Genomic DNA, 23,299 nt, shown 5'->3' with positions numbered 1-23,299 from the left:
CAAAGAGATTTTTGGTCTTACAACAGGTTGGCAGACCAGAGCAAGGCGACTCTGTTTATCATCCATGCTGGAGACCACCGCACCTTGCCATTCCCCAAGTATGATACTGTTTCTGAGAATGAGAAAAGCAAACAATGGTAACATAAATGTCTTCCCTGAGTTAACAATTTCCCTTGCAGGGAAAGAGAAGAGAAAGGAGAATTTGAATTTCAATGTAGCCCCCTACACACACACGCACACATACATATACACCTCCTGCCAAAAGATGCATCTGGTTCTATAAAAATCCCGGATCCTCTTGCATGAATGCAATCTGAAGTCAGAGGTTTGCATAAGAACCAAATCCTCAGCCAGAGGGCTGTGAAGTATCTGTCAGCTCATCAGCTGGATACATACAGAGCGAGCTATTTAGAGCTGATGTTTCTACTTGGAAGACAGGGGCTTGGTTTTTTTTTTTTACTTCTGTGCACCTGTGGCCTTATCTTGCCTATTTCATAATGTTCCTACTTGCTTTTACCTCACCTTGTCTGTGCTAAGGGTAACTCCAAAGTAAGCGGCTAACTTCTGGTTGCGCTAACACTTGCGCATGGCAAACCTTTACCCAGGGACAGTGAGGCAGCGCGGTGCTGAGGTGCTGTCTTGTGAGCTGGGGAGGGAGACACCTATGTGGAAGGAGAGCCCGATGAGTGTCAGGGTCTCTCCCTGATAGCAAAGGTAGTCAGCAAAGCCAAGGGGAGTGCATCTGACCCACCATATCAGCAGGGAGGTAGCTTGGGAGAGGGCTGCTTTAATGAAGAAAGCAACTGCAGTGCAACAAGAGCCATGTGAAATAATGTTAGGTGAGATACGCCAGAACCTCCCACCCTTGTCTCAGGTGATATATGCTCTGCTTTAATTTTTGGTTCAAGCAGACTACAGGCTTTGAACAAAAGTCAGCCAAAACGGTACAGGTTAAGCAAATAGGCTTTCAGGAAAAGCATAGTCCGTGGTTGACCATATCACTCTGCAAATAACTGCCTTTGTAACAGAGGGCAATGACACCACCGACTCTCTACCCTTTTAAAAAATAAAAGGAAGAAAATAAACTACGCTTTTGGTCCTATTGCCTCTAGGTCAGCTACAGGTCTCTACAAACTATCAGGAAGTTACTCGGAGGAGACACTTCAATGCCTATAATGCTGGTGCCATCAGAATTTCTTTGTAGATGCAGGTGCTGGCCAGCCAACCTGAAATTAAATCCCACTGTGATGTTCTTTTTCCTATTCTACTGAAACAAATGGGGTAGCGGTTCACTGCTGACTCCTTCTCAAAGTGTGGTCTGTGACAGCGATCTTGGAAACGGGTCTGCGAGGTGAGCTCTCCCGTTCCTGCTCTGAAGTGCTCTAGCAGATTAAAAACAGTGGGATGGAGAAGGAGAGGTTGCTGAGCAGTTAATGGCACTAGAATGGGGAGATTGCATGTTGTGATGAACACTGGCATAGTTTGTGACCTTGCCTGGTGCATGCGGTGCTGATTATACCAAAGGATCAAGCAGATGTGAAGGAAAATTGAGTTTCATCTCCTCCCAGCTATCACAGGCCCTCTTTGGTAAGTAGAAGATTATGACACTTTAGGAAAATAATGTATATATCTGTGTGTGTTTGCAATAATGATGGATTTTTTTTTCCCCAACCAAAGTAACTGTGATTGATGCATCTGGCTGCAACCTATAACAAACACTGAGGTTAATTGGAGCCAAAGGCACAGCAGTCCTTAAGTAGCATTATTCTGTGGGGCACTCACGTGCTGTCATTAATTTTCCTATTTGTTTGACTTTACGAAAACCCGTGGAAAAAAAGTCTGAAGAGAACAGAAAAAAGAGCTCAATTATACCTCTTACAAGGTAGTACTGAGGATGGGGAGGAGCTGAATCACCCGAGTCCTTGGTGACATTATGTTTTTGTACAGTATAACACCTCCAGGTAATTGGAAAGCATACTGTGCAGTGGCATTTGCTACATCTGTGCTCTTCTGTCTCTTCTAGCTGGTGCATTAAAAGATCGGGCATCATAACACTTCCAGGCCACAGCTATTTTATTACAGCAGAGTTCAACCTTAGTCAGAATTTGAACTCCTGAAGGACTGAAAAATATATGGAACACAGGATTAGAGTCATTGTGCTGTGTGAGAAGGAACATGTGGCTGATCACTTCTGGTATCTCTTCTCTGAAAGTGGCCAGCATCTGGTGGATGGTCAGCATCTAGGGGACTGGTCAAAGACTCCAGCAATAGGATGATGTGGGGATAATCTGCTTTCCATGAGAGAATCCTAATTGAGTAGAGTTAAAGACTGCTTTGAACTCTGAAAGTCTGAGGTATTACGGACTTTCCAAAAGCAGTCATGGGGACCCTGGGGCATTCTCATTCACAGTCTGCTGTTTGTGTCCACGCACATGTCCTATTCCCCTTTGGACGTTAGTGAAGTTGTGTTTAGCAGGATTATGTGTTGCAGTGGTTCCTGCAGCACCTACTCCTGTTAAGTAAAAATAACATTTCCTCTCTCCTGAATTTATACAGTTAGGGATGGGGCCACAAAGCTTAGAGTTGTAGGACGTACTGCAAAGCAGCCGTAAGAGTGGAAGGTACCAGGAATTACAACAGTGATGTGAATGACAACTGATAAATCACAGAAATCTGACAAATTATATTTGTCTCTGCTGATCCCACAGTACTGTATAAACATGCAAGACGAGTCAAGCCCATACAACATATGAAACATTATATACTTGTCAGAATACTCCAAACAAAAACCTACCAGCCTACTCCCTTGCCTCTCTACAAACAATGCAGTATAAGATCTTTTGCTTTATTTTAGAAGTCAACAAGTCAGAAATGATTAATATTCTTATATAAAATAGATTCGTAAAAGGTTTTCTTTGAATGAATGGTGACTGTCTGTGTATGACTATATTAGGATGCGTGCAAGGCGAGCTTTCAGTGTGATGTCGTATCAAGGATGTAAACTAAATTTAAATTACAGGGAAAATGATGTCCCTATGATCCACCTGAAGTGATACCCTAAATTCTAATACCTTTGCAAGATTTCAGGGCAAACAATGACATGCCAGGTACAAAACCTACCACCCAATTCATTCCATGATAATGGCCAAATTATGAGGTTTGGCCATCAAAAATAAATAACACACACACACAGAAAAATGACAAGTATCTCTGTACTGCCTACAAGTAACTCCGTATGTGTACTTTTCACACTTGCACCCTTACAACATATTGCAAGCATATGAGGGAGGGGAGGAAATGGGAGCGGGGGCAGGATTCCTGCATGTTACAGATACTGCTAACAGCTTTTTTCCCAGTCTTTCCCTAAGACTTTCTGGTTGCTGTATTTCATACATGGGAAAATTTCAAGATCCTTCCCTTGTTATCACTTATTCTAACAGCTACGTGTGCCTTGATGAGACAATTTTCTTGGCCATATTCTTGTTAGTGCTCACAAACATGTATTTTGATATGCTTCTTTTGGCTCAACTGCAGCACAGTAGCCTGTAGACATACTGGAAAGTTAGGACATAAACTTTTCCAGACTTTTGCAAACAGCTAGACTTCTGAAGAAGAGAAATTATTATTGCTTTTGGACTACTCCTTTCTTGTGAAACAAGATGCTCTGCCACTGTGTCCAGCATTGCATAGAATTTTATTGGGTGAGCAGTGACGTCTCATTGTCAAGCTAACTAGTAAGTAATGGAAAAAATGGCAAATAAAATTCAAGCTCCTGAAAATAATTTTTGAATATATTTCACATTCATATTTTTAATTATTTATTAAAAGAAACTATAACAAATGACAGGATCACAATCCTTTTCAGTGGGCCCTTAAAATAATCAGGATATTAACTCTGCCCATGGTGGGGTTTCTTAGTGGAAATGTAGCAATAAAGTAGGAAAAGTGAGGTACAGTTTGGACAATGCATTCCTCAGTCATTGTTTTCATGTGTGATAAAGAGAGCAGAACAGCGTTCACGTGCCGTACAAGCCACGCCTGTATTTTATATGGGGATATATTGACAGGGACGTAAGACTTGGGGCAGTACATTACCACAGTGAGCAAGAGCTTGCTTCTGGACAGTATCGAATAAAACTCTTTTATCATGCATTTTTCTGCTCATTGGTATGATGTTACATGATCCAGCAGAAACCATATGGTACAAACTCCTACACAGTTGCAAAGCACTCGGGCTTTAAAATGAGTGCCACAAATCTTTTTGCCGATGCTTTGTACTTCTAGAAAGGATTACAAAGTTAGCATTGCACAAGAGCAGCACAGGGAGTCTGAGTCATTCCAAGCTGTGGCTTAAGAGCAGCTTGGGGAGCAAAGGTAAGGTTAAAGGTGGCTTTAAGCCTTCCCTATGTACTACTAGTCCTTAGTCAGTTTCTGCCAGATCATACCCTTGATCTCATCCTTTCCTTTACGGCAATGTTTTGCCATTTTTAAGCTTCTTCTGCATCTTCTACTTCAAGTGTCAGGTGGGTTACAGGATGTAGCGAAGGGTGAAGTGTGCTGTGCACTCCTGCAAACTAGATGTCTATTATGTGGAGACTTGCGATTATGGGAGAGCTGGACTCAGTGCCACAAATTATTCCTCCTAGTGCTATGTTCCCAGGAAATTCACCAATATTTAGAGTAGCCTGAAGGCTATTTTAAGTTGCACCGGCTGCTAAACACAGCAGGGATTCCATAGGGTGATAAAGGACATTTTAGATCAAGTCCTGACTTACACACTCTGCAGGGAGTGTAATGCGAAAACTGCTAGGAAAGCTCTGCTCAGTCTGAGAATTCACCTGTTTTGGGATAAGCCTTCCAGGGCTGAGGGAGGGCGGATTTATACTAGAGGGATGGTGCCAGTCTGCATTAACGCAAACTATGGGAAGGGAATAACAACAGCAGAATTATTTAAGGCTGAAGATTGATATTTGAGACCTAGCTAGCTGGAAGCTGGGCTGTTTGGTATTTGATTTTTCATTCATTAAACCGATAACTTAACCCATTTTCAATCCCCATTAATGCAACTCAATTGCATGAGTGCTTTACCAAGCCATTAAAGGAACCATCTTATAGAAATAGATGGGCAAAATTGTGTCCGTGTTACTGCACTGTGACTCTGATCAGAGACATAATGTACTGAGCATGATATAGTGCTCCTTCAGTATTCTCACTAGGGCTAGTAAAAAGTAAAGAAAGGATTGGCTGTTCGAAGGAAAAAAATCTCAAAACTCTGCGCTTTCATATGTGATTCAAAAGCCCAGATTTTGAAATGACACTAGCTGGGTATAAACTGAAGCTGCAAGAAGCAGCAGTGTGTCCAGATAAAAGCACGCTGCCTTGTTTTATGTAGCGAAAGAAGGATACTGAAAAACTTGAGGAAAGAGTTGATGCTATCAGCCCTTGTGACTTCTTGTACTCACTATCTTGGTAAGTTTTTGTGCTTACCAGAAAAAAATATTCATCCTCCATGGCCTGCGTGTTGCTAATGTAAGTAAGTGATGGAGAGGGCCAAAACCATCCTCTCCCTCCTCACAGAGGGCGCAGCCTGATCCGATGCAGCCACCAGAGCTCACTGAGGCCACTGCTGAGATAAGGGTCATAGTCAGATGATGCAGATACCTCTACAGGGTTCAGACCAAAAGGTCAGTCACAGCACCTCAGTTGGAACTCTGTCTCCACACCTACACACAGAGAGGTCTACGTTAGCGCAGCCCTCAGCCACTCTGGTTCAAAGTCTGCACACTTAATTTAGGCATCAGTGGAGACTGGTTTGAGTATGTCTAGGCAATTTTGCATTGGACTTCATATTGCACTCTACCAATACTAACCGTTGGTGGTGGCATGGCAACATACGGCTGGTGGCAAGAAAACTTTTAAACCATTTCTACCGCGCTCATCCGCCCACAGCACCATTCTGTCCTACGGCCAAATGCCTCCACTGTGAATGCTCAGTGGAAAGATGTTTTTTTAACCCCCAACACCCTGCCTGTGCCTACAGCCTTTGCTGTGTTTACCCCCTCTGCCTGGCTGAACACCACAGCCCTCTTTCATGGAGCTCCTCTTCTTCTGTCAAGGGCCATGACCTGGCCTTACAATTGCCACAGCATCCACGGCCCCACTGGGTCACAGCAAAGGTCCGCAGCACCAGGGGCCTCCCTGGCGTGACTCCGGGCTGGAAATGAGCCACAACCCAAGGGGATGGCTCAGGCCACCAAAGTCTTACTAAACCACTCTCTGGAGGAATTTGTTCCCCCTTCCTCATTGCTCAGGGAGAAAACCCTGCAGCAAAACTGGGCTTAGTAAAACCAGTGAAAAAAAGGTTGGGCTTTCTTTTAAATAATTAAAAGCGGTGCTGCGGTGTCAATTTTAATGACGCGTGTTTGTATCTGATGGCGGGGCAGGAATCTCGCGCAAAATTCTCAGGCGGGAGGTGCAGGGAAACCCGCCCCGGCAGCGGCCGCAGCTCCCGCTCCCGCTCCCGCTCCCGCCCCCGGCCCCGCTCCCGCTCCCGCCCCCGGCCCCGCCCCCGCTCCCGCCCCCGGCCCCGCTCCCGCTCCCGCCCCCGGCCCCGCTCCCGCTCCCGCTCCCGGCCCCGGCCCCGCTCCCGCTCCCGCTCCCGGCCCCGCTCCCGCCCCCGGCCCCGCTCCCGGCCCCGGCCCCGCTCCCGCCCCCGGCCCCGCTCCCGCTCCCGCTCCCGCTCCCGCTCCCGGCCCCGCTCCCGGCCCCGCTCCCGGCCCCGCTCCCGGCCCCGCTCCCGGCCCCGGCCCCGGCCGCCACGCGGGGGAGCTCCAGGCTTTGCAGCCGGGCGCCGGCCCGGGACTGAACTTGCCGTCGGCATCGGTCTGCTGGTTCTTTAAAAAAAAATATAAAGTAATCGGTGCTTTAATGGGGTATGTAGCTTGGCAAATAATTTAAGGGTAGAAGGGAAAGCACTGACAGTCTTTAAAAACAAACAAACAAAAACATATCATCTCCTTCACTGGTACATATTTTAAAACACAAACGGCTAATCCTTTCGCTGTTTCCTAGTAAAGTATTTAGCGGTGACAAAAAAGGGTGGGGTTTTTTGAGCACTTTAAACAGCTCAGCTGAAAGTGCAGAAATTAGCATGAAGTGAAACATTTAGGGAAGCTTAATACAGAGTAAGTTTGTTATTTTCTCTTCCCTAAGACACCAGGGCCAATTAACTATTTCCGATTAAGTAGTGTAAATCAAAATAGCATGCAGCAAGAAACAGTGGCCAAATAGTTATGACTGGCCTGTGGAAGGAAGAGAGATTGACCCTGAATGAGAGGTAAATAATTTTCTGATACCAAAACGTAAAACTATAGCCCAAAAAGGCAACAGCTGGGTGAAAGAATGAGAAGGGAAAATCATGTTCAGCATTGACATTATTACGTACTGTTCTTTTCAAACCCTATCCGTTGAATGTGAAACCTTTTGTTTGTCTAGGTGTGCATCATATTGCATCACATAATTCTGCTACTCAAATGTGTAGAGGAACTCATTCCTCTCTATTCACCTGCCAAATTCCAATCTCTGGTCATTTTTTGTGAGATTTTTATACAGAACAAAGTTAAACATATACCATGAGAGAAATATGTTTAGTTTTGTCTTTGAATGACTCAGAAATTATCTAATCAGCATGTCACCAGGCTGCAGTTATGCGTGTTTTATTACTCCTTATATATATATATTTTTAATCATGTTTAATATTTTTGGCATCTAAACAGTAGACATTGGAGTTGGCAGTTTCTATCTCACTGCATGAATGGGGAAGAGAGTTAAAATTTCTCTGCAATGGCTGAGGTAATGTTTACAGATTCATAACCAGGCTGTTGTCCGTGCTGGTGTTTGCTCTTCAAGCTTGGGTTAACAGTCTAACTGCCATAGTGACTCTCTGGAAACGTAGAAATGCAGAACAGCACTTTAGCAACTGAGAAAGACAGAAACCTAGTGTTAGATTATGGGATACTTCATAGCAAGGGGAAAATTTTGGAAGAAAGCCTACAATCCCAGAGGTTGCTTTTATTTTCACATTGATGATCTATGATAACAATTTTCTCACGCTTTGTAATCACACCTCAGGTAAACCATCTTGCTCACAACGCAGAGCTTGGCCACAATGGGGATGAAAAGTGCACAGCAGCCTCACAGGTAGAGCCTGACAAAAATCTTAAGATGTTCTGATACTTTTGGGTGCTAAAAAGGCAAGCTCAGAGTGGCTTTCCAAATGACAAATGTTTTCCTGGGAGCCCAGGATGAATATATACATCAGTGGTGATTTTTCAACTGCCATTTTTCACAGTTCAGCCAACTTTACGTTATTTACGTTGGCATGGTATCTTAAGGAGATCTAAAAAGATGTGAGTTTTCAAGCTACATTGTAATGATGATCTTCCTTAAGATCACTACATGTAATGATTAGAACTTCCTTACGCCTTTCTGAACAATAAACAAGACCAGGCGAGTGGCTACACATATAAGTGCTTGAGACTATTTGTTTCTCTACAAATACATCCACGCAGAAGCATTTGCAAGACTGGGCTCATCCGGTCTAACCTGCAACCTAATTTTCATTTTAGCTTAAATTAAATTATTTGCGCTTCTAACTGTCCTTTGTCCCACACCCTGACAGCTTTCCCTTGCTATTACAAAAAGAAGCAGCTACTTTAATTGCAGTTCAGTGTGAAAAATTTCCAAATTCGAGAGATGAAAGATATTTGCATTGTCCTAGCATCCAGGTTTCACAGTGCTCAGGAGCTCTTTCTCACGCACTCCCATTCTGGTCTGAACCTGGGATTAAGCCCTGCACAGTGCTTGCTGCCTGTGTTGTTCGGAGTCACGCTCTTTGTCTGCAGTGCACGTAAGGGCATGCCTACAGGGCTGTGCAGCCGAGTGCGATGTGGAGAGCCCCCAGCCCTCCCAGGCGCTGCCAGCAGCCCCACCGTGCCAGCACCGCGTTGCACCTTGCCTCTTGCATCCTGCTAACGGGCAGAGCTAACCAGCGTGGCCGCGGCACGGGGCTGGCACAGCTTCGCTGTGGTTGTGGGATCTCTGCCTGGTGCTGGGCTCGACCCTTGCATGGGTACCAGTGAGCTCTGGGACCAGTAGGACAGCACTGAATCCCTCCATAAAGATGTTCTAGTCACCTCGGTATCGAAATCAACAGTACTGCTATCAAACACTGCCTGGGAGAGACATCTGCTATTTAAATGTGTTATAGCAGATGAAAGGAATTGAAACACAAAAAACAAACACTTCCCTTTTTCCTAGTATAATCAGTATTTTTAAGCAGTTTATCTGCTTATTAATAGGAAGGTTTAAAACATTTTGCTTGAGCTGACATTCTTTAATTATAATATTCACACTGCTGAATATGCAGTCACACCAACAGAAGCTCCATTGTGAAAGAACGCACAGATTCAATCTGTTTCTTTCTCTGAATTTTTCTGACTTGGTCATGTTTTTCCATTCATCATTATTTTTTTGTTTGCTTCTCACATTTCTTCTTAAATGTGTGGGTTTTTCCTCTTATTCTGTTGTTCCACTTGAAAACACCAGGATTAGCATGCAGATGTTTTTTGATCAGAGATTTTTTTTTTAAATCGTTCCCATTTTCCACAGTCTATTTGGGTAGCTGGGCATTTTTGTTTGTTTGTTTCTTTTCGACCCTGCCTTGTTCATTTTGGGTTTGGGTTTTCTTTTTTTTTTCCTGATAAATGCATTACCCTAGTCTTCTGAGTATAAACACCTCCTGTTTGCTATTGTTTTCTTAAAACAGCATTTCAGAAAATTAACTATTTCTTCTAGTTAAATAAATCATAAGCTACGCTAACTATGCCAATAATCTAACGTCTTCTCGTTTAGTGCTTTGCTAACCATGAAAGCTTAGGTCAAAGAGATACCACTTTAGGAAGCTTTTTGGGGAAAAAAAAGGATAAATTTTCAACATGCCTGTTATCGGTAGTAACATTGCACTGTAATACCTTTAAAAATGATTTTATAATTTCTCCAAGTTATAAGATTTACTGAACATGGAGTAAGTGGAGGAGAAAAGTAATCATATTTCTTGCCAATAAGAAAGGACTAACTTTTTAATTTATTTAAAAAGAGTAATGACCTCTTTAAATGGGCACCAATTGGAATTCTGGCTACCTTGTAATCTGCAGGCTAACATTCACAGGAGTTGAATTACACTTAATTTTTAGAAAGCTGAGAGGAGAAAAAGATGTTCAGCAGCTTAGCCTAGGGAAACTGCCATCGAATGCCGCTTAAGCATTGGCCAGCAGAAAGAATACAACCTGAGCCGTTACCATCCATGAAGCTGGCAACATCCACCTTCATTAAAACTGTATTATAAACACTGAAGAGGCTCTGAAATGCCTTTTCTCTTGCATTAGAACAAGTAATCAATGGATTTTACAGGGCCAGTATTTTGATATAAATTTTTAATATCAAGAAACTAAAGTTGGTGGGGATGTTCTTCCATAACCCTGAACATTGCCAGTAACTAGGATATCCACCACTGCCATTTAATGGCTGTATATTTTTTTAAGAACTTCTATACACTGAGCACAAGTTGAGAGGGAAGCTCACCTATACACCATCCCTTCCAAGGAAAAGCAAAATTGCCTTCAATGATGTGTGCTGGGCAAGCTCAGAAATGCCATAAACTTCAGTTGTTTGGGAGCTTGGCCAAGTCAACAGACGTCCTGCTCATTTTCAGAGTTCATTTAATGCCTAAAAACTTTGTTGGTTAATAGTTCCCTCCCACCCAGAATGATTTCATCTTTCCCTGGGGTTCAACTGCACTTCTGTTTTAAAAAGAATTGCGACACCATGTCCTGGCACCCCTGAGGAGCAGCTCCAGGGCAGCCCCAGGGAACCTGGAGAGAGGTCAGTTCAGCAGAGAGAAAGCACAACCCCCACAGATTAGTTGCCTCTTAGAAAGCATCTGCCACCACCTCTTCCAGGCAGTGGACTTAATTCCTGAAAAGAGTATCGGCTGAAGTTAAAAAATGAGACAACAATGAAATGTGAGTTATCCATTGAAAGATTTTCTACAAGTAAATAAATAAATGCAAAAATCCATGGATGACATTTTTTCCTTTTCTTTGTTGCTAGACACCTCGTAAAAAATGGGAACAATTTTTAGTAAATTTTTAAAACAAGCTATCTTTTCTCCCACAAGAGAAAGCAGGAGATTATCTATTACCTGTAGCTATAATCAGGATAATATTACAAATCTGTTTTTCCCCTGCAATCCTATTTCTTTTTGCTCAAGCAATTAATTTTTCTGTGACATCACCACATACTTCAAGGAGAAAACACAGGATGACTTTGCTACAGCAGTGCGAGCAGAGCAGCAAAGAGGGGATTTTTTTTTCCCCTCTTGCTCTGCAATATGTAACTGAAAATGCTTTCAGGGTTAGTCAGCTTTCTTTAAACCTGTGGCAGTTAAAAAGTGTTTTCCCAAGCCTTCTCCTGTGTCTTATCACGAATAGACAAAGGCAGAAGTTCCTGTAGCCCTGCAGCCCCTTCACACCAACACAGCTGAAGCAAAGGCAACGCAGGCAAGGTGTAAACCTCTCCCCTCAAAAAAAGAGTAGGTCTCTCTGCGGAAATCTAGATGTGTGCCATCTCCAGTGAGGGACCTGGGTGCGTGAGGTTACAGAAGGATTATCCTAAAGCTGCCTCCTTCTATCTTGTAATCTAGTGATTTCTTATCCCAGCACAGCAGTTTATTACAGTAAGGACACAATTTAGCATGTCTCTGAACACACCATTATTACTGAACGTATCGTAATTAGTTCCTGCTTGCGAAGCACTTGGACACGGAGGAACATGTAAGTGCTAAGTGTTACAGTCATTATCATCCACCTTTACTTTAACAGGTTTCCATTTTATTTAGCCGCTTGTGACCAAGGCATCTGTATGCCTTTGACCAGGCTGTGCATGGGTGAGACAGTGAGACCACAGGAACTGAGGGGTGGAGTCCTGAAGCCTGCCTTGCTCCAGAGAGCTGAGAGAAAAGTTTGCTGGCAATGTAATAAGCTATTAGTTAGTAAGGAAGTAAGAAGTTATTGCAATTAAATGAACTGTTTTGCCAACTCCGAGTCTCCAAATAAATCATAAGTTGGGCTGACTTAAAAATAACTTAAGATTGTTCTTTTGTCTTTTTTCCCCTTGGTAGACTTCATGTTTTCAAGGCTTTCTTTATATGCAAGAGCTAGGAATTTTACTTTTTTGGTGAAAATTAAAATCCCTGTATAATAACATCTTTACCTTAACAGGTCAGAGCTTTAAGGAAAATGAATGCTAAGAGTGGACAACAAGGAATGACATATGCAGTGGATTTCAAGATGAAACAAACACCACCAAAAACCTAAGATATAAGGGCCTGATTCATTGTTACTAGTCACATCAGCTGAGAATAATTTCACCAAAATCTACGGGTAAAATCTTCAATCTCCCAAACTCATAGAAGTTCAATGAAAATATTGCCAGCACCTCCAGTGGAGAGGGAAGACCAATAATCCAATGTAAATAAGAGCAAATGTAGGTCCTGTCATTTGACCAGACAGCTTAAATGACAGAAAACAGGATCATGTCCTCAGCTGTTACAGATTTCACATTTTTGCTTTGCTTTTCCCTTGAAAAAATGCTGATTTGGTGGTCTGATGAACTGAAACTTAAGGCTGAGCATTAGGTCTGACTTAGATTTAAGTGGACGAAAAAGATGTCCGCATGGGATGAACAGCTATATGCATTTTAGATGCATATACATCTATTTGTGTGAAGGCAAAATCTGTCCTATTTATGAATGCATGCCATATGGTTTCTTTTCGCATGCCGTTAAGGGGCTTCTGTTAAGGTGCATGTCTACAAAGTATGAATACTCAGAGAATCTTCAAATCCTAGTGTCCAGGTCTGTAAACTCCTATTCAAGTGAGTTACCACTGTCTTAATGAAATTATTTTTCCATTGTAAATTTGCAAATGGTCTGCTCTAGGGTATAAAGACCTTAGAAGGTAGTGATAAAATGCACTTTATAAAAAAATTTGAACTCAGCATGAGTAAGGATTACTCATGAAAGGAAGGGCACTGATGCTTAAACCTTGAGTTACCCAATTCCTTTTTAAAAACTGGTCTCTAATGGGTGGTTGCAAAACTTGGAGTGTCTTTTGTCCCCTCTTTCCTGTTCCCCCTCCATCACAGGAGATACTGCAAGTCAAGCTTTTAAGACTTAAAAATGTGGCCTAAATGCATCAGTTATCTTCACTGCAGGTCTTTCACTGCATGACTAGAGTGTGAGAAAAGTGAATTCCACCCTGAGATAAGAGACTCCCCTGTCTGTAGTTGTCTGCAGATATGAGAAAACACAGGCTTTCTGAGTAACTCAGGGGCCCAAAAGTTCAGGAATCCTTCCTGTGCCTGCCTCCACTGCAAATCAGGTACTTTGGAATGAGCTTTTTTTTTTTTTTTTTCTTTTAAATCTCTCTACTGATGCAAAGCTTCTGCAGTGCAGATACTGGCAGCTGTGGAGCTGAAGACCTTTATTTGTCCACAGAACAGATAATGGATAAACAGCAGCAATGAGAGTTTCTTCAGCCCAACTCGCCAAGGAGCCTAGAGCTTGTTTTGCAGGGATGTATTCCACACCACTTCTGCTACTGGTTCATGGGCCAGTGCCACTGAAGTTCTCAACAGATGATGCTATTATTACAACCCCCCACTATTTATTTTTTCTTTCTGTATGAAAGGGAATGGAAATAGTTGTTTTGCTTAGAAGGTCCTCTGAAGAGCCATTAGGTGGTACTAACGGTGCTTTCGACTGCTGGCATCTGTTCTAGTTGGGGCTTGACTGCAGGCCTTGAAGGCAGAAGGCTTTCAAAACCTGTTTGTTTGCCAGGCCCCTGAGGAATACCAGCTATGTTGGTATCCACATACTGAAAGATGTGTGATACCAGCCACCAAAAGCCAGGTGCTCTCAATGGCAGAGTAATAGTTTATTGAAAGGGACAGGCATGTGAGGGTGGGCTGTGAAGTAAAGACGCAAAATTTCTCATGAGACCTTTTAAACACTCTTACTGAATTACCTTGTCCAACTAGCATTAGTTAAAAGCTTTGGAGAGTGCTCTGTTCCCAGTTATCCTTCTCCCAAGGGCATTTACCAGTCTACCGTGTTGTAGGGAAAAGATCAATGCTGAGTCTCTCTTTCTCTTTCTTTTGGAAAATAGAGAGAATTTTAGAGGAAAAATATAATAATATTCTTCATAAATCCATTTAAAAGCAGTTTCATCCACAAACACCATTCTACATTTCTTTCCTTGACAGTGTGTATTTTTTCCCATTGCCAGTGGCCTGAATAGCAGTGGTGCAGCATGAGCCTGGCTGTCACATGCTACTCGTCCTGAGCAGGAGCCAGGTCAAAATGCTTACTCTTGTGTCCAAAAGAACTGGGGTTATTTTAATCTTTTAAGTTTGTTTTTTTTTTTCCCCTGATAGAGGAAAAATCCCACAGACAACCAAAATGTCCTTCCTGGTATGAGATAGTCCCTCATCCTTTTCCCTCTTTGCTTATGGCTTTTAAAGAGATCATTTCTGCAGGACCAAGGGTTCAGCTTCCTATTTTTGGCACAGTGCCCATGTTTCTGACTTTGCATGGGAAGGGTTAGAGCTGAGAAAGCAAAGCTGAGTATTTATATTATAAGGTATGCGGGTTGTGCCTAGAGCCAAGCAGTCAGAAGTGCAGAAGGCTTGCAGTTTGTAGGTATACACCCCAGCGGACAACAACCAGAAGGGCTGCCTCGTGAAAATGTACTCCCTCCCTTTGGCATCCCTTCAGTCAGGCAGAAACAATGCATAGCCCAAATGCTCCAAAGCTTCATCTGCTTTGCAGTCGCAGAGGCCCGTTCATCAGCTGGTAAAGGCGATGACAGTTTCTTAAAGTTACTAGAGTTACACATGGATTTACTCCAATTAAAGACTTGGCCCAGATTCTTTGGGATTTTTTTTCTTTTTTTAATGCATTAGCAGATGGCAAATATGCATTGAGCACAGACAGACTACTGGGTTTTGAGGGCAATGGCTGCTTGCAATGCTAATTCGGGGTTTTATGTTTATGCAAGCTAACCTGGAGGGATACATTTCGAGCTGGGTTGAAGCAGCAGAAAGACTCAAGCCACAAAGTGCAGATATGGGTATAGGTAACCCATTTAAAGCTGGGGTGTGTGGATGCAGGGCTGGGTGACTGCTCATTCTGAAGAGATTCAGAAAACAAGACAGGAGCAGATGTGAAGAGAGCACAACTTCACGCATTTCCCTCATTCAGTCATGTCAAGATGAGGTCACTTGCACAACATAGACCTCAGTTCAGTCTCCAAACACCTTCATCATGTGAAGGTATTTGGCTTTATGGTTTGGATTCAGGCCAGCTGACACTCTACTGCAAGCTGATATCCACACATTCTCCTGGGAACGATGTCCACATGAGAAAATTTTAGTGCATTGGTGTGTGGTGGAACTCAATTAGTAATCAGCATCCAAAAGTAGAGGTTGAGAGATGTGTACAAACCAGGTGCTGACAGATTTTCTTCATCTAGCAGTTCTTTTGACACATATCCCGTGCCTGTGTCTGCAAACTGTAGCATGCTGTTGCAGACTCATGTGGAACAAAACACAAACTCCATTATCCTAGCTGCAGAAGGCAACTCAGGATAACCATAAAACACCTACTGACCAAGGCTGAACAGCTTATATATAACTGGGCACTAGCTAGTGCCTAGTTCAGACTATGCAGTCACAGAATAGGAATAAAATGTAAAAGCAAGGAAAAGGCCATTTTCCTCACAACAGGCCTATCCGCAATTGCAGTGGAAAGATGTGTGACACTGAGGGAAGAATTTACCCTGAAGACCACTAAGGCATGTATGTATTATGGTCTGCACTGACGTCGAGGAGCTTCCAGCAAACGTTTTGTACCTCACTTTTTATTTCCTAGTTCTTTCTCTTCCTTTCATCAGAGAATTGTGATATCCTTATGTTAGGTCTGATACCATGTTGTTCCTTCACATAAGATATTCTTGTGCATTATGGTCAGGTCTACTTTTTTTTTTTAAAAAAATTCCTGATTCATTTAAGGGAACCAAGAATTCATAATTGTGAGTGAAAATCACATTGACCTCACCTGAAAATTCTGTATACAAAAGACTTTAAAATCATTCCAGTGGTTACAGAATGAATCATAATATAGTAGACATTTAGCTATTTTTTTAATAAGTGTGCTTTAATTGGACAAAAGTATAACTGACATGTTTAACTTATACATTTATTACAGGGTAGAACTCACTTAAGTACTCTGTTCTAATAGGATTTGCTGTGAAGTTAGCCACATTTTGGTCAAATAATCCTGCAACCAAGACTAATTTCTCTGAACATATTTGCCAGCTGGGACTCTATTAGGTTAGAGCACCGCTTCACACAGTTAGGACCTGTGGGCACTAACGTAACACAAATAATTAATAATATGTTGCTGTAGAATAGTTTGGATAAATAATTCATCACACAGATTAATTATGAACTATTTGCTTGCGCTGTTGTTTGCTGTGTCACTGGCCACAGAAGTTCCATGATACAGCTCCTGCTCTCTGGCTACATGGCTGAGGATTTTTTTAATGGGAGAGTGAGGAGAGAGGGGAGAGACGATTGCTCTCAGTTCCTGGACATGTCCACTGTTGATAATTTATTCATGCATTTCCTTCTGCTTGCTTGGTCCAGTTTTTCAGCTCATGTTTATCATTACAGCTCCCTGGAAGTCAATGGAATAATATTCATTTGTCCTCTTTTGACTGAGAATATGAGTAGATAAAATTCCAGTCAGAACTAAGAATAAGATAGAAACCCTGAGTGTTGCTAATCCCGAATCTAAGGGCCTTATTCCTCGCAGGTACTGCTCAGTCCCTGATTCAGCACAATCTCTTGAGCATTTACTTAAATCCCACTGACAGTAAAGACCCACAAGCACATGCTGAGCGCAAGAGCCACAAGAAAATATTCTGATTGTGGTTCTCAGAGTCCTCCTAACAGCAGATCCTTGAAATGTGAATGCAGCCCTAAAACTAAAATTCAGTTTATCACATCCTGAAAAGCCAGGAGCATGAGAAATCTTCCTCTGAATGTATTAATGCTCAGTTTTTCCTTTGAAGAACCAGCAGTTTTCACATTATGGCTCTAGTATTTTAAAACTTAAAGCCCTCGAGTCCAAGACAAAAACTAAGCTATTGATTAAAAGAAAAGCTATGGAGATGTTGAGAGTTCAAATAAAGGAATGAAGATGCTTAAATATCAGCATTTTTTTGAGCTTTTTAGTGTCTTACTGACTAGGGAAGCTCAAGAGGACAAAAATAACGCCGCACCCACCTCCCCTGTGAGCCAGTGGACCTCATAGCCCCTAGCTGACAATCTTTTCCCTTAGCTCTACAGGCTATGACCATCATATCCAACCCTTGGTGAAACGAGTGTTAAATCCGCTGAAGAGAACAAAAAATGCAAATATTCAGAGGGAAAAAAAAGCTATACAATTTTCTGAAGTAGCTGAACTTGGAGAAGACAAAGTCAAGGGGGGGCACTAGGCCAATTTGAAAATAGATAACAAGACAAAACATTGTTATTATTTTCTATTTGAACATTTAAAAGTTTTTAAATATCAAAAATAGCTTTGCCAGAAGTGGAATAGATTCCACTCTCTTCCACTAAGCTGCATGTCTTTGGCCTGATTCTATAATCAGAGAGCGAGCAAAGTTTGGCCAGCAGATTTACTGGTATCTACTCCCCACCCCCTTCCACCTGGTAGCACGCTCCTTCCTGGGCTGCCTCTGTAGCAGCGAAATGCAACAGCTCCTGCTCCATTGTTTCCCAGAATATAGCAGCAGGATCACCCCCTGCCTCCCCTCCTAGCAGAGGCTGCCCAGCAGTAACCTAATAAGCAGGGCTGGGAGACTTACAGGAAAACATCACCAAGAGATACGACTAGTTGCACAAAGTAAATGTCAAAAAGGAAAATTCCTCTCTGGGAAGGTATGTCAAGCAAGCCTTGGTCATGTACATCTGGATTTCATTCTCTAAAGGAATGTTAGCTGGACAACATTCAGCTCCTGGGCTTGCAGACCTCAGCCCGACTCTGCCAAGTGCTGATCACCCTCCATCCCAATGGACTGCAGGGTCAGTGAAAAGCAACTGAGCCTGGGAAGAGACGAAAGCCATCATTTTGTGGGATCAAGCCCATCGCGTAACGCACGGGGACAGTTTTTCCTCTGGCATGTGTGAGGGGACGAGGTACTAAAAGATCAGGACAACAAACTAGTACCTGCAATGTTCACATAGGCAATGTTTCAGATGCAGCAATAGTAATAATAAAAATAATAAATGAAAATATAAACCTGGGTATAGTTTCTCTTAGATGCAAATTAAGATTTAAATATAAAAATGATAGGCTTCTGCTAATCCTTCTTAGGAAGTCATAAATTGTTAATCAGACCTTAGGCAGTGTTGTTTAATACCAACTTTAATAAAATAGCTGCCTGAAGCAGAGAGACAGTTGGGATCCTGACTCTAAAACTCTGGTAGCCTCATCCACATTTTTGTAGCCTGAGGCTCTTACACTACCATTGATACCAACTCCTTTGAAATATGCTCATTTTTTAGGCTGCTAAATTATTAAACACCTTATTAGTAGAAAGATTAGATGGAAGAAAAGTCATCTCTGTATGACGGAAAATGGATTGGAAAAGGAAGGAAAAGTTGAGGGAATATTTACATAAAAGATACAGCTCTGTTGTTGATATACAGAGGTAATCCATAATCCATAGCTCATTTAAGAAATGAGCCCATCAAATTACATCACAATGCATGACAAATTGCTACCGTTGAGCTATCCTACAATAAATTACATAGAATCATTCCTGTCAAGAGTAAAACTTGTTTGAGACTAAAAAACCAATGTCGCTACAAGGTTATTTTCCCTGTTGTTCCATATGATTTGTCTATCACACACAATGCCTCACATTTCCATCGTATACTTTGATGGGGGTAGCAAAAGTTCCCTTGTATGGGGCAACCATAAAGACTGCCAAGATAAAACTGCTTTGCAAATCACAGGAAAAGGGAAAGGAAGGAGAAATGTTTCTTCCTCATTATTCCTTAATAATAGTTGTCAGTCAGGTGAGCAGATCTTTAGACTCTAAAAAAAAAAAAAAAAGCAGTAATTTCCTTCAGTGCAATGCCTTTTCACTGTATGTCCAGAGCAGCTTGTTAGCATGCTAATTGTTTGGTTTAATATGCAATACAGAGCACACTTACTACTTTGAAGTGCTTATTCATGATGTCATGGATATTAGTGTATATTTCTTAATTACACAACAGGACAATCTTTTCCCCCTTCAACCTACACTTTCTGTTGCTCTGATTGGTTTCTCTAACTAGCCAGAATAATCATTTTGCCACACAGAAGCAGATAAGGAAAAAAAAAAGTAAATAATTTTAAAAGCCATTTTAATTTAATAACAAATTGGAAGCTGTACTTTGTGTTAAATTAGCACTGCAAGCCTCATATCAATTCAAGGCAAGGTTCCTTGTTCGTTACTGCTTAATTAATCAGTCCTGTTTCCATCTAAATGAAAAGTTTTCTCTCTCTCCCCTATCATCTCTAATATCTCATTTTAGGCAGCACATCAAGTTAATCTTGCTTACATTAGCAACTTATTTCTAATGGCTCAGCTCAGTTATTTACAATAATTCTTCCTATCCCAGCTTGCAGCTGAATCCTGCTTGGTCTTTTTGCTCTTTTCAGACAGTTGGAGTCAATGGTAAAACAGCAAGCACAGAGCGAGTTCATCCAGCCCCGTGACACACCGACTGAGGACAAAGACCTACTTCCAACACACTGATGTCTACTGAACTTTTGGCTTCCTGGCGTGCCTTGTCTTCCTAGAGGCAACATGCACAGAGCTGGGCAAAGGATCATTATCTTATGAAACAACAGAGGAGCATGAAACAGTCCAATGGAAGAAGAGAAATATGGAAGAAAAGGGGAACATATGAGTTTGGGTGCTGCCTGAAAACATGTCTTCGTTACCCTTTATATGGCACATCCCATAAATAAAGCTGGGATAACCATGAATCCTGCACCACCATTGACCTTTCACCATTACATCTTCGAAGGAAGTGGAGAATGGGACTTTAAGCACCATCTGGCTGAGTATCTCCTCTTTGTACTCACCCCACCATTCCCAGAGCTGGAAACTGCCACAAGCTGCCAGAATCCAGTACCTTCTATCACCGCGGCAGCCAAGCACACTAGGTTTGGGACTTAACAAAAGAACTCCTGTGTTTTGGATTGCACCAACTTGGCCCCGGTCAAACACTGACTGAAGCTGTGGTCACTGGTAGCCATCTAGTCTTTGTGCTTGCTGTTGCTAAGTTCAATCTCCAAAAGTAAGTTTTCCGGCTGCCTCCTAGGGCTGGAATGCCTGCCTGTGTCAGGATGCCTGCTGCCCATCGTCCCTCTTCAGGCAACACCACTGCTCCAGCAGCTCCATCCTGTGGTGACCCACAGCCTCTGAGATATAATAGATGATACTTGCTTCGGTCAGGGCTCGAAACCAAATCTGCACCTGCAGTGCCTGCATCACATGAAGGCTGGTTTTAATGCCAGTTTGACCAAACATAAATACCTCTGTAATAAACAAAAATACACCCAATATAAATAAGCCATTCCAAGAGGACAAAAACTGTTCCTGAGTAAGCTCAGTGTTCACTTTTGCTCATCCAGGATTCAGGACAGTATTGCAACAGGGAACAAGGATGTGCAGTGTATTTTAACCTCCTAGATTTGCAGCACCCAGCTTCTGACCTCACATTTACCAGCCTGGTTGAAATTACAACCTGTTGCTAAGGAAAATTTCGTCATACCTTAAAGTAACTGCGATATCAAGTAGCTTTGAGATACCTGACGAATGTATTACAGTAGATTAAAGAGAAGCCACTTCAGAAAATCTGCAAAAGACACCCTAACAAGTTACAATATGATAATACATTTCTTTTAATTCTGTACTGAAGAAAGTGGGAGCCTGTTTTGTGGGGTGTTTGTTTGTTTGTTTGTTTTTTTCCCCAAGAGGAAGAGAAATCCTTTCTACAAATCAGTGTGCACACTCTTGTTTCTGATGGGAAATGCTGCCCTGAAAAGCACTGAATTTCAAAGCTCCTTGAGATTAGATTGTCTGCAGAATTGTGCTGATGGCTGTAAATATTAATAAATAAGAAACACTGGGCCAGCTTTTTTCCTCAGATGCTTACGCACTGCTTCCTCTTAAGTGCAGATGACCTGAAGACATAGGCACCAAAAGGAAGAATCTGAGCTAAGAGTTGGCTTTAGAGATGTAACACACAGCAACACTTGCACAAAGGAAAGATGGTTCTGCTAGGTTCCAGCAGACCCAGACAGCAAGTGACAATCTCAGTCCAGTCCTCCGCGTCCCCGCTGCAACTGCCCCCAGCTGCTGAAGGAACAGAAGGACAGCAGAGAATCCATCTCCATTCTGTACAAATGAGGCAGGGCTATATTGCTGAAGGGGCTTGAGTGGGAAATGATGATCATTCCTTACACAGGTTTTTTTTCCATCCTCACTTTTCCTAGTCTTCTAGTTAGGGACACCAAGTATACAGAGTACTGGAGGTCACAGTTTGGTCATCATGGAAATAATTGCAAAGTTGTAAACACTTCATTACCAGATCCTGACATCTTGATCCAGGAAGGCGCTTAAGTATTTAAACAGTTTTGTGTACTTCAGTACAGTTTATTGGTATGTTTAAAAGTAAACTGCTCTGGGACCAGGTATGATAAGGCAGAGAGAGAGAAGAACACTGCTTTGTTTATAGCAGAAATAACTTGGTAATTATCAGCACTGAGAAGGGAAATACCATAGCAGGGCATTAATATTATTTAGACTTAAAGGGAGTTTAGATGAAATACAGAGTTTTATAAAACTGGTTGGCACAGCATGGATTGCTTAAAGGGATGCGGCTGGTGGACTTAAAAGTTGCTTCTGCATCTTTTTCCCTTTCAGCAGTGACAGCTAAATTGAGCACCAATTTCACAAAAAGAATTTTCTCCCTGAAAGGGATTCTAGCACTATATATTCCTGCTCTGTGATCTCCCAGAGCACTGCTCGCGCTGTGAAAATGAGGAAATAGGCTCTCTTGAATTCTTGTAGTGGTCGATCAGTTTGCAAGGCCAGCTTCAAAAGCATTAGGTCATAGTAGGTGGGACGCAGCTCAGAACCTGGTACTATTTGGATCTAACCCTGCCATGTAACTTGTAAATTTAACATGTCTTTTTTATGTGTCTTTTCCTACTTCTCCCTCTATTTATTTATACTAGGATCAATACCCATGGTGGAGGTATTGGTGTACACCATGTCCTTATTCAAGTAACTTTCCCTTGACTCACCTTCATATCTATGCACTACGAATACAACTCCTTAGATGTTTACAAAGCAGGGGTGCTTTGAAACGAATTCACACAGGCATGGAGGTGAACAGGAGAGTGCATTGTGACCCCTGGGTGCCCCAAAGCGTGGGCAGCAGCATGCAGAAAAGGCAGCCTTTTATGAGACTTTTTTATCCCCTTCTGTCCCGCAGGCATAAGTAGGTGGGAATGGATAAGGCAAGGAATGACAAAGAAACTCTGTGGCCAGTCCAACTGGGCCAAGGCGGAGAGGAAGGTCACCACCACCTTGCTTGGGGACAGCTCAGATTACTTTCTCCTGGGAATAAGATATTCAGTCTTGTCCCAGAGAGCTCTGGAACTACCCAGCCTCCCCCTTCACCTCCACACAGAACACGGCTGAAAAAACAAGCAAAAAACATCCAGAAAATCCTTTGGGGAGAGAGTGTCAAAGCAGCTGCAAGGAGTCCTTGAGAAAAATAATTGGCTTTCTTTTGGATGAAAAAAGAAACCCAAATCTGACTTCTTTCCCCATCCATTCTTTGATCAGCTCCAACAACTCGAGTGAGCAGCAGAGAGGCAGGAGGATTGACTGCAAGCTGTACTCGCTGTAGATCCTGGTTCAGCATCCCTGCTGTGCTGTGGCCTCCTCGTGTGACCTTGGGCAAGTCACTCACCTCTGTCATGATTCGCTTCCCTTTGCTGTGAACCAAGGCCAATTATACAGACCAGTCTTGCAGGGGGGGGCGT

The 23,299-nt window shown here is 42.5% G+C and overlaps 1 protein-coding gene and 1 long non-coding RNA gene across 2 annotated transcripts in view; one reads left to right on the top strand and one right to left on the bottom strand.

The window, feature by feature from the left end:
* The window catches only part of CDH6 (cadherin 6), a 105,791-nt gene that overhangs the window by 76,129 nt on the left and 6,363 nt on the right, over nt 1-23,299 (bottom strand). The gene's annotated exons all lie outside the window — the stretch shown is intronic.
* Nucleotides 1,010-21,374, top strand: LOC135311976 (uncharacterized). The gene is made up of 2 exons (XR_010371567.1): nt 1,010-1,587; nt 19,895-21,374. It is a non-coding gene; the product is annotated as an uncharacterized LOC135311976 (long non-coding RNA).

Source organism: Phalacrocorax carbo, chromosome 2 (assembly GCF_963921805.1).
Source record: "Phalacrocorax carbo chromosome 2, bPhaCar2.1, whole genome shotgun sequence".
NCBI lineage: Eukaryota > Metazoa > Chordata > Aves > Suliformes > Phalacrocoracidae > Phalacrocorax > Phalacrocorax carbo.
Note: the sequence above shows the minus strand (reverse complement) of the source record. Positions and strands in the feature narration are given on the sequence as shown.